The 12,797-nt window shown below is 37.2% G+C and overlaps 1 protein-coding gene across 1 annotated transcript in view; it reads left to right on the top strand.

The window, feature by feature from the left end:
* Positions 1-12,797, top strand: part of CNTNAP2 (contactin associated protein 2) — a 1,928,204-nt gene that overhangs the window by 626,002 nt on the left and 1,289,405 nt on the right. The gene's annotated exons all lie outside the window — the stretch shown is intronic.

Below are 12,797 nucleotides of genomic sequence, written 5' to 3'. Positions count from 1 at the left end.
AATGGTACAAATTGTACCAAAATACTGGACCATGAGTTAATGAAATAGAAAGAAAAAAAAATTCCTGACTTAGGTTTTCATTCCTTATTTCCTCTCACTCTTACTTGCCTCAGACTGTTTCTGTTGAAAATATTTAGTTGAATCTTTAAAGGACAACATGTGAAAAGGTCTACTGCCAACAGGGCTTGGATGAACTGACAGGCACTGGGCAGGGGGCCGTGTACTCTGAAACATTTTACTTCCTGCCAGAAGCAAGTTCATTTTTTTATTTTGCTTTAATCCAGGACTGTTCGGATGAAGTACTGTTCACTGTGCTACTGACCATTTATGTATAAAGTGAAAAATAAGGTAGAAAAAATGGTTTTCTTTTAAAGAAAAACCAAATGGAAGACCAGCCATAGCTCTGGTGCACATCAGGTACCACACTGAACATCTCCTCCCTAAACAGTTTTAAATATTTTAAAATATTACTGGTCTTCACTCTGAGGTATATGCACTTGTCAATATTTACCTATTCAAAGCCATAAGGAAGCCATTCATTCACTCATTCATTCATTCTTGTTGATTGAACAAATAGTTTCCTCTGGCTGCAGTTTCCATCCAAGGTTAAGGTCAATGGGTCTCAATCTGGGCTATCCGTTTGAATAACCTAAAGAACTTTTAGAAAATAAGGATTCCAGGTACACCCAGATCAATTAAACTGAATCATATAAGTAGAAATTAGATGAATGATAATGATAACTTTTTTTGAAGACAGAGATCTTCAACTCAGGTAAAATATTGAAATTATGAGAATATAATTTAGAGAAGGAGGAGTGATATATGACAAGAAAAGAAATGTCCTATATCATAGATTATATATAATTATTGTATTAGTGGTTTAGACCCTTATTACAGTTCTGTATTCATTTTATTCTTTTATTATGAGAGAAAAATAGTTTAAACCATTCACTCTAAAAACACCTGTTAAATTGGAAAGTTGTGTGTATCCAATCAAGGATTCAGCACCCTTGAATAAATTCGTTTAAAATACTAGATTTTGAGGAATCTACCTTAGTTTAATTATTTTGAAAAACACCCATAACCAAAATCAGGTAAAGCCATCAATTTTAAACAAGAAGAGAAAAGAAGAAGGAGTAAGAGGATGTTCACTTTTTAAGCTGTGTCCTTCACAGTATTAGGTAGAGCAATAGGAATTTTCAGCTGGATCAGGGCCCACTCTTAGAGAATTTATATTTTAAAAATCCTCAAGTAATTTTTGTGGGTTGACAGAGTTTAGAGCTCCTAGTTTGGGTAGGTAGTCATTTCTACAGGAGTATCCATTGATCATAACTGTCCTGTAAAATCAGGATATAATGTTCTGGTAATAAAAGGGCCTCCAGTGGCACCTCAGGGGCTCTTTTGGTTAAGTATCTGTCTCTTGATCTCGCATCAGGTCTTGATCTGAGGGTCATGAGTTCAAGTCCTGTGTTGGGCTCTATGCTGGGTAAGGAATCTACCTTAAAAAAAAGTCTTCCAGAGTTGTTCTTTAGGAATAACTTTTATCAAGCCATGATTGTAGGACAAAAGCAGTTGTATATTGAGATGGATAAGCTGTAGGAAGCAGGGAGAAGGGATAATGTCTCTTTATGGAAAGTCTTCATCTTACAATTAAGATGATTCAAAGTCTCAAGCCCAATTTGTAGGAAAGTGATTTTCAACTGTGGATATACAATAGAATAACCTAGAGAGCTTTAAAATATATGGATGTCTGGGTCCTACCCCCAGTGATTTGTTTTAGTTGGTCTATGGTACAGCCTAAGCATGAGGATTTTAAAGTTCCTCAGGTCATTGTAACATACAGCCAACTTGGAGAACCATATTTTAGTTTGTTTTTTGGCCCATAGGTAAGGTGGGCATAGAGGAAGTTTATTGTGAGACACAAACAAATAATAGAAAATTAGAAAAGACCTTCCTCAAAGTTTAGCAGAGAAAAAGAGATTGACCAATAGACCAATCAACTGTGAGTAGACAATTAAGGCTCAGATTTAAAAGCAGATTAGCATGTTGGTGATATTATTTGAGGGCTACAAACCAGACTCCAAAAAATCTTCCACATTTCTTTTTTTGTGAGGCTTTCATCGCATGAGTGAGAGTGTCAAATCTTCTCCTATCACAATGCACGAAAGTAGTAATACAGACAGCTGGTAAAATGCAGAGGCCTTTGGGCTTTAAGTTACTTATCAGATACTAAGCAGTTAAGGATAGTTCATTCTGACTAAATACAGAGACATAAGTTCAAAGAGCTGAGAAAGGTCGAATTTTCTGGGGTGACTTAGGACTCTCTGGGTTTACATAAAATGCCAGGCGTGGAGTGAGAGAGACAGGACCGCACAATGGAAATAATCACACGCATTGAAGGTAGGCTTCATCTCCAGGCACAGCTCTCTGCCTTTTTCCATGGTGTTAAGGATGTATATTCTACTGTTTTCTCCCATTCTGGTGTTCCTTTTGTTTCTTCCTTTCAAATCCTACCTTTTTCATTAAAAATAAGTATGTGATGGGTGATTATTTCTAGATGAAACTGTAGTGAACCAATTATGAAATTTCAGAAATCAAAACAAGTTTGAGATACAAACTACATACTGTGAAATGTTTTATTTTTAGTGCCAGTAAGCCTACAACATAATGATTACATTCCTTTAATAACCTATGACAGAAATAGTTTAATCCTCATTCATGTGAAAAATAGTCCCTTGGTTTGATATATTATAAAAGAAATAAAACTCACTGTTTTCTAAAAATTCTTGAGTACTTTAGAGATTGTTTTAACATGCGTTAAATGATTAAAATTTAGCATTCTCAAATCTTGACCAAAAAATACACTTTGGACATAAGTTTGTGAAAAACTTATGTAAATATTAAATTTTATTTTAATCCAACCATTGTTTAAGGTAATGTATATTGCACTTAAGTAAAAGAGATTCCTGGGGGTGCCCGGGTGGCTTAGTTAAGAATCTGCCTTCAGCTCAGGTCATGATCCCGGAGTCCTGGAATCCAACCCCGCATTGGACTTCCTGCTCAGTGAGGACTCTGCTTCTCTCTCTCCCTCTGCCCCTCTCCTGCTCATGCTCTCTCTGTCTTTGTCTTTGTCTCTGTCTCTCTTTCTCTCTCTCAAAAAAAAAAAAAATAGGTAAGATCTTTAAAAAAGAAAAAGATTTCTGACATAGATTCGGATGGCTGTTTGATGGACAACACTCTGTATGGTGGGAAGTTTCAGAGAGCCAAAAAATATTTAAGCTGATATAGTTACAAAGTTGTTTACCCTACCCATTCCTAAAATGATTGATTACCTGAAAAAAAGGCAAAGCAATGGAAATTCAATCACTTAAGTGTTGCTTTTAACAAATGCCAATGGTATTCTTTCTGTAATTATAGGAGGGATGAACAACACAACTAATTTTATTATAAAATTGTTATTAAACATCCATATGGAGATTCTGAGTTATTTTATGACCATTGGATAATGTTAAAATAAGTTAAAAACAAAGCATGTGAACGAGAAATTGTGACAATTGGATTTTAGAAGATTTTAAAGTCATTAATATGACTTTAGAATCTGACTGTGAAAAGATAATGGCTCTTGAAAATATTCCTGAAGAATGGTTTAACTGAATATTTCATACTAAAAGATGTGATGGCTAAATGTGCTTAACCAGTCAAACCTTCTCATTCCTCATTGATAATAGGAGGCCTAATAGAATTCTTTATACTTTATCCACAGTGCCATCTCCTTCTGACAGAATTTTCTTTCTAATGGAGAAGAAAAATCTGTGCAGATTGGTAAAATTGCCCACACCCCTGAGAAATCATTGCGTTTACGTAGTCCAGAAAATCGAATTTGCATACTGCTCTTGAGTTGTTTTCTGGTTACCTAAATATATCTGTAGGACAGACAGGTAATATTCTGTATGAGCATTTCTTATCAAAAGTCCATTCAGCATCACATTAAATAAGAATTCCAGCAGATTTTTGCTATGAGGCTGCATTTAGTTTTGCTTGGGAAATTCAATTACCAGTTTTTGAATGCAGATATAGGGAGCCAAAATAGGCACTTGAGGTATTAAGAGTGAATGCCTTCTTTACCTTCCATTATTGTTTTGCAGAATAGTAACATACCACAAATTTACCTGTACTGTAAATGTAGGTTTTCTTCTTCTTTTTAAAATTTTTTTATTAAATGATGAGCAAATGCTTATATATTCCTAATGACATTTTAAATTGGTTTTTATCCCTTTCATTCATAGTAGGCAGGTATCAAACTGGGATCAGTAACCGTTGAATATATTAGTTGGAGAATCCCACAGGACAGAAATGTTTCTAATATTTAAATTACACCATTACATATTTATCAATATAGGATAGAATATAGGAATATATAAGTTCATAGTCTCTAAGCAATATTAAATAAAATAGTAATTTACTAGACAACATAAAAACCTGGGTCACGTACATGCTTTTTGCCATACACATACTCACACAGAAAACTTCATTTTTTCTAACAAATTTGAAACATTTAAAAAAGCTGAAAAGCAAATAATAGCAGATAAATGTATTCAATTCTTTGTTTTTCTGAATATCAAATCAATAGCTTGACTGTATCTTCTCTACCTCCTTTTTAACCACGTATCGTAGCAACTTGTATCTAAATAATAAAAGTTCCTAAAATGTGTTTGTAGGTTAACATACAGCCAGGTGTTCAGAAAGTGAAACCCACGATATGGATTCAAAAGGCCTGAATTTGGGGCGCCTGGGTGGCTCAGTGGGTTGGGCCTCTGTCTTCGGCTCGGGTCGTGATCTCAGGGTCCTGGGATCGAGCCCCACATCGAGCCCCGCATCGGGCTCTCTGCTCAGCGGGGAGCCTGCTTCCCCCTCTCTCTCTGCCTGCCTCTCTGCCTACTTGTGATCTCTCTCTCTGTCAAATAAATAAATAAATTTTTAAAAAAATTAAAAGGCCTGAATTCAAGTATCTGGGTTCATATATTTGGGTTATGAACTTGGGGGAGTCACTTTGTACCTCCCATTCCTAATCAGAGAAATGAGAATAATGCCTCTTAGGAGAGTTACATGAGATTATATAAGTAAAGAAATTTTGCAAGTTATGAAGATTTAGAAACACGTATGTTATCAATAGCCTATATTAGAATCATTCCACAAAATTAGTAGCATTCTAGTTTGTATTCAAAACCAGGGCCATAATTCTTTTCAGTGAGAATAGTCTGTGATGATAATTTTCAGAGAGTTTAGTCCCTGTCTATCCTTTTCAGATGCATTCTATCTCTGTTTCCTCTTATTCATGATTTAAAATATCTGAAAATACTTTAGGCAAAGAAAACACGACTCAAGTGGGAAGAGGAATGTGGACAGACCTCTGGCGTATCTTCCCATCAACAAATGGAGTGGCCGTTTGTAGACAGTGCAGTGCAAGCTGGCACGTAAAGCGTGGCTAGTGTAGTCCTAGCTCTGTGCCAAGTGCCTTTGCAGTGCTTGTAACAAATTATTTGTTACCATAATGATGGCCATGTGTCCAATGAGCCATGAAAGGGGAGATTGCTTAAAAATGAATGGATTATTCTGTCCTATATTTTCAACCATTTGTTGTAGTGGTTGCACTAATTTTCCGAATCACTTCAAAATCTGTTCCAGTTATAAATGTAAAACATAACTGTTTCACAGTTCAATAGTATACTTAGATTCTTTCAAACAAACCTAGAATTTTTCCCTGCCTTTGAAACTGAGGAAGATAACCATCCCTCTTGCTTGCTCATGCTGTCTTTTATCAGTTGATAACATTCCTGTCCTCATGTAGGACGCTGATGCAATAAGTTTTTGCCAATAGATGGGAATTTCCCTAATTTGTTTATGTATGCACATGCATTGTGGCTGCAATCACTTGTTTGGGGAAAGGCACATTCAAAACAATTTTATGGATAACTTATTGAGAAATAAGGCACATCAGAATAATCTGCATTAAACCACTTCTAAAATGACCCTCGATATAAATGGGATAAACATCTTTAGGACTTGTATAGAAAAAAAAATGATTTCCGGGTGCATTTAGAATAAGCTTCTTATTTCTGTGAAATACATTTTTCTGTTTACACCCCTCTTAGGCTGGGTGATATTTTTAAGGTCTCATGAATTTTAATAAGTTGAGTGGATATTCCAGATCCTTTTGCATATACTATAATGCCTCTAGGAGTGAATTTTGATCACCTTTCTAAATACACATTTGTATTGTGAAATTCTCATTTTAAGAGGTCGTAGGATTTTGTCCTGCATCAATTTGTGAGCCATTCAATATTCTACACACATACACATATGTAAGAACCATTCTAGCCAATGTGGTTATGTGTTTCATTTTTTTTTTTTTTCCAAAAACCTGGAAGGTAAAAGTGAGACAGTATTAATAGTAGTGACATACACTGTTAGTTAAAGGAAAATGATATGATCTTATATGCTATGGCTTCTGACTTTCAGCAGTATATGATTCTTCACAGTGTAGTGTATTTTTCATATATGAGTTAAGATAGGATATATGTAGTCATTGTTCTGAATTTTTAAAAGTATATTGGATTGTTTGAAGGCCAATCTGAAAGAGGAAGTGTTCTCATTAAGCATCAAGATATCACCAGATGGGGGCGCCTGGGTGGCTCAGTGGGTTAAGCTTCTGCCTTTGTCTCAGGTCTCGATCTCAGGGTCCTGGGTTAGAGCCCCTCATCCTGCTTTCTGCTCCTTAGGGAGTCTGCTTCTACCCCCCACTTCCGCCGCCTCTCTGCCTGCTTGTGATCTCTGTCAAATAAATAAAATCTTTAAAAAAAAACAAAAAAGATATCACCAGATGTTTTATTTTGCTCTGGACTCAAATAATGGAGATACTATTTTTCCTATTAGACCAAGGTGGGCTTTAGGTGACATCAGGCTAAATGAATCCAGGTGAATGCAAATTTATAGAAGGTGTTTGAAGATAGTTACCTGAAAATATCTTGAGTGATAATGATGGATAATGTGACTTGTGATGAGTGTCTCTTCTCCACTTAGAGGAAGTTAAAGGAATAACAGTATGTCTCTATGAGGGAAAGGAGATGTCATAAATCCTGCTCCTGTACGGCTGCAGGACCCTGAGAGGCAGAGAAAGTAGCAGCTCACTGGTGTGCTCTGGAATTGAACCACTTTTCACAGACATCTATGTGACTGTGGGAGATTTCTTGGCCTTTCTGTATTTAAATCTCCTCACCTCTACAATACAGCTAATAATACCACTTACTTCTTTTACCTCAATAGAGATTATTGGTATTAAATTAACAGCCATGTGAAGAGCTAAGGACGATGTCTGGCACATATTAACCACTCAATTATCATTATATTATATAAATTTGTGGCTTCCAGATGCATTGTTATAATATTGGATTGGATCTGTCCTTGAAAATTCAAAATAGCCTGTTACTTTCACTATATAACAGCTTTTCTGTATTAACATATTGGCATGTGTATTGTATTACATCTGTGCTTCTCCGTCTGAAATGACTAATAACTCATTTTTAAGTATAATTGAGGATGCTAATTTAATTTATGCCATTTGAATCATGATCCTATTAATTGTCACGTGGCGTCTCATGCATCGCAGTACAAATTGTGTCTGGGTGGTTCTTTTTTTTTTAAGATTTTATTTATTTATTTGAGAGAGAGAAAGAGCGAGCATGAGCTGGGGGAGGGGCAGAGGAAGAGGGAGAAGCAGACTCCCCGCTGAGCAGGGAGCCTGACATGGGGCTCGATCCAGGACCCCAGAATCAAGACCTGAGCCAAAGGCAGAGTTCTAACCAACTGAGCCACCCAGGCACCCCTGGGCAGTTCTTTCAGATATGTTTCTTTATTAAACATCAGTGAAAATATGACCACGATGTTTTCATTAGACTTAGTTTAATAAATTCACATTTATTAACTTTGGAAATCCAGGAAATAACCTGGTTTTGTCTGCAGTCCTCCTCCACATCTTCTTAGGGTATCTCAAAAGAGTAAGATACACAGATTAAAAACAGGCTTATAAGTATTAGCTAAAACAGATTATGCTGCTTAGCCATGAAAGTAGAAAGAAAGGCAGGCAGAGTGAGAGACCACTCTGAATGCCAGGTTCCTGAGATACGTCCGGATCAGCAGCAACAGCATCACCTGGGACCTTGTTAGAAATGCAGACCCTCAGGGAGCCACCCCATCCCTTTAAAATCAGAATATATCTTTTAGCAATATTCACAGGTGATACATGTGTATGTTAGAGAGAGAGTATGTTGTTTTTCATTTTTGAGGAGCTCTTAGAGAAGAAGAAGATTTAGCGTTGGCCCCTGAGTCTCCAAACCAGAAGGCAGAATTAGAATTAGAATTTACAGTGCAGGAAGGTGGGGGGATGGGTGAGCCTGGTGGTGGGTATTAAGGAGGGCACGAATTGCACGGAGCACTGGGTGTGGTGCATAAACAGTGAAGTGTGGAACACTGAAAAATTTTAAATTTAATTTTAAAAAAAAGAATTTTCAGTGCAGATTGCAGGCAGACTTACCATGAAAAGAGCATAAGCTTTGATGTAAAGGCACTTACTGAGCACCTACTGTTTACTGAAGGTTGGAGATAAACCAGATACAGTCACTGCCTTCTAGGGGTGAAAAATCTAGAGGTTGTGCTAAGTATATAAATTTATAATTTTATTTTATGACTATAGGTGTCCTAATGGAAAGAGGCTTGCCCAGGTTGTCCTAGGAACACACATAGGTGCACACATGCACACACACGCCTCATTCAGAGTGGTTGAGGGTCATGGTCAACCGAGGTTTCTTGAGTTCCTAAGAAGGTAAGGAACTGGTGATACAGACAAGAGAAGCAGATGAATCTTCTACTGAAACAGATAGGAATGGAGGTAAGACACTATATGTCATCATATCTTTCCCAATTTTCTTATCACAAACATGTAAAAATCTGAACTTTCTTTAAAATTTGGAAATCTAAAGGATTAGATCATAATGTTGAAGTTATATCATGTAACTATCCAATGTTGAAAGAGCATTGGTGTCTTCTAGGGCCCATCTCTATAATACTCACAATGCAGAGTTCACTGCCAAGCACATAATAGATGCTTCCGAGTGTACAACTGAGCTGAAGTACCTCATTCTGGAGAAAAATGCACTGAAGTTAAGAGACGTGATATTACTTACATTTGAGCTACAAATCCAGTTACACTGACCCCAGTACTCAATAGGGAACCAAATGCCTATTTTTGGTTTGTCAAGAAGCATCCTTATTATAATAACCACTTGCTTATTTTGGCTAAATGAAAACAATTTGACTATACACAAGATTTCTAGAATGAGATAGCACAGGCTCTGGTGCTGGGCTTCAAATGCTTTGTTCCCAACACTTAGTAACAGTGAATGTTTAACCATGTTCATCAACCGTTCATAGACCTTAGTTGCCTTAGCTGTAAAGGGGATAAAATAGTATCTATCTTGTGGGGTTTTTGTGAGTTGGATGAATTAATCAAATTGCTTGGAACAGTGCACCATATATATATAGGCTCATCTTATCATCCTCTCATCTCATTCCCTCCTAATTGTTTATCAGTATTATTATTACTATTACCATTAATAATTATAGAACACTGTATTAAAAGCAGTTTAAAGACCTCAAGTGAGTAGTCTCAATGAGCCTTTCCTCAAAAACTCTAAAATCAAGTTATGAGGACAATGGCTGTAAGTAAAGCCTGGTCATGTTGGGCAGCTCTCACTATACATGTGCCCCTGGTGACCCTGAAGTTTTCTGTACCCTTTGTCGCTTAAATGGCCAATTTTCCCAAGTAACTAATTTAGTCAATGTTGACTTTGAGAAAGAACTGATAGAATCTTAAAATGTCTTGGCAAATAAATTTGGATTGCTTGAATAAACTAGCTTAATTATAGGCTGTATTATCACGCTGGCAGAAAGATGTGTTGGTAAGCTGTCTAACCATTTCACTCAGTTACCATCAGTGACTTTTTGGGAGTGTTGGGGGGGGTAAAGTATAGACTTCTACTTCTAGAAAAATTGTATCACTCTTCCAAATGAAAAGGTTATTTGAGATAAACATCTTGTTTCTCCCATGAATTTTACGTATGTGTTTTGATGAGACAGTGAGTCTACTACTGTTATTGCCATTTGAATGGTTTCCCACCCTATTAAGAGGCAGCCGTAGTGAAGTCTGCAAAAACCATCCTGTCATTCGGCAGTGCCGTGCAGAACTCTACCTGCACCCATTAATAAATAGTAAGGGCCAACCAGCATCGTTGAGGGTTCATTAAGTGTTTGATACATTTTAATCTAATTTAATCTCCAAATAACTTAAATGATGGAGATTATTGATATTATTAAGCCCATCCCGTAGATGAAAATTTAAGAAGTTAGAGAAGGTAGCACGTTCCCTGGAGCACATGGTGAATTGGCAGTGGAGCTGGGCCTGGAGTCCTGGGTTAACTAAAGACACCTTCACCACCACACTCCCCGCCACCATGGCTCCCCTCGGCTCTCTCTCACAGTAAGCAAGAAATGCGCTGACCACCACATTTTAACTGTAATGTGCTGCACATGCATGAAATGGCATAGGTATACACCACACCATTCTGTGTACAAGGTTGGGAGTCATATTGGATTAAGAGCCCAATCTCCCCCCAATGTGACCTCATCTTAACTACTTACATGTGCGATGACCCTGTTTCCAAACAAGGTAACAATTTGAGGTACTAGGACTTCAACTTGTGAATTTTAAAGGGGTTCAAGTCAACCTGCAACACATAACTTTTAGGAAAGCACTTTATAAAGTTAAGCCATTAAAACCTATTTGTTACCACTGCAGGACTGATAGTGTTGAGCCTGAGTGGCTCAGCTGGTTAAGGGTCCGCCTTTGACTCAGGTCATGATTCCAGGGTCTCACGTTGGGCTCTCTGCTCAGGGGGAAGCCTGATTCCCCCTCTCCTCCCCTCCTGTGCTCTCTTTCATTATCTCTGTCTCTCTGTCTCAAATCAATAAATAAAATCCTAGAAAAAAATGGTCTCAATGAGAAAGACAGTGGCTTCTGAGAGGAGTTGTGCAACTGTCCTCACAAACTCAGGGAAGATGCCTGGGTCAAACCAGCAGAGACTGGTTGCTGAGTACTTACATGGTCCTCTGCATTTTGCTTACAAGCAAAACTTGAAAGAAACATTTTCAGAATCCTTCTCTCCCAATTGGCAAATGAGCCAAAGACGCTTCTGGAAACCATGCAAACATAATGAACCAACCCCTCACTGTACCCCATGAAAAGATGTTTGCCTTTAAAAAGTGCCCAAGTTTTCAGCCTCACATACCACTTTATTCTGAACTAAAGGCCATAAACACCATTTGACACTATAGACATCATTTAATTCCTTGGGATATAATATTAACTAAAAACCAGATTCTGGAAAACATGCATTCTAAGGAATTATTGGCATTTCTTCTATCAGGGGAAAAAAAAAAAAAGAGCTCTCCCCAAAATAAAATACCTTTCTCCAGTTGAAACTTGAGATGTAATTGCTAATTCCATTTGGGTTATAATAGTCTCTATCTGAAAACAGCGGGTTTCATTAGTTGCCCTCAGGAGTCTCCGGAGAAGGTTAAGAAACACAGCCCCCTGATCTCAGATACGAAAGAAGGGCAGGGCAGAGGTCCTGTTCATCTCAGGCACTCAGTGATCCCCCTTGTTCATTCTGTTCACACGGCGACTGTCCTGTTTGTGTGTTTCTCAGTTTTGTTACAGTATGCAAAGTGGAAAATAGAGCTGTATAGGATGGCCTGGAGCAGCAGAAAAAGACAAATTTATCATAAATTGATTCAGGCTGTTTGCATTCAGCCTGGCACAAACAAATATTTGATAAGAGAACTGAAAAAATACGGAAGTTTCCTTTCCTTTGAAAGGATTTTGTGATTGTGATACTGGAAGATATTTCCACTGGGTTTGTCCTCATGACTTGCTAGATAGTAAGGTCAGTGTATGGTTAAATATCTATAATTTGACAGTTTTATTCCTGGAATAGTAATAGATGGAAGTTACATTTTAGCTTTATGTATCATATGCAGCAATGTCAATATGTCCGTTTTTAAGTTTCAAGTCAAAGACTGAAGAAATTACTATTACTAAGAGAATTTTATGTTTGGACCCAGAGTAAGTGATCATGAAATAAAACACACACAGAGACACATACCCGTCCTCAACCCCTACTACAAAATAACTCCTAATCTTCCCCTAAGTTATATAAAATCTGTGGTAATTAATAGAACCAAATCTATCTTTCACTGGATTCTGTTGAAGTGCAGAAGCATTCAACATTTTGACTAAGATCAAAGACCACTGCTCATACTAACTGCCATTCACTGAGTCCTGACTTGATGAGGAATTTCTGTGTGAAATGCTGTAACAAGAGCCTGAAAAGTAAGGGACCAAGTTTGGCCCTTGATTCCTGTGTCCCCCTAGTCTTCACTCTCACCATTATACTGTATTTAAGGAAATATAATGGGGGGTGATCATATGTAAGTTCTCTGAGAAGTTTATTCGTCATGTTATATGTTGGGGCTCACCAACTAGGCTAGTGCTTTGCACGGAGAACATCCGTAGTAAATATTTGTTAACAGATTGACTGAATTATGAGATTTAGTGGACATTAGAATAATAGTATATAATTAGGTGCATATTTCATGAACAATAATGTTTATTTTCTTAGTTTATA

This window comes from Lontra canadensis, unplaced genomic scaffold (assembly GCF_010015895.1).
Source record: "Lontra canadensis isolate GAN:19392208 unplaced genomic scaffold, GSC_riverotter_1.0 scaffold2, whole genome shotgun sequence".
Classification (NCBI taxonomy): domain Eukaryota; kingdom Metazoa; phylum Chordata; class Mammalia; order Carnivora; family Mustelidae; genus Lontra; species Lontra canadensis.
This window is presented reverse-complemented; position numbering and strand designations above follow the sequence as displayed.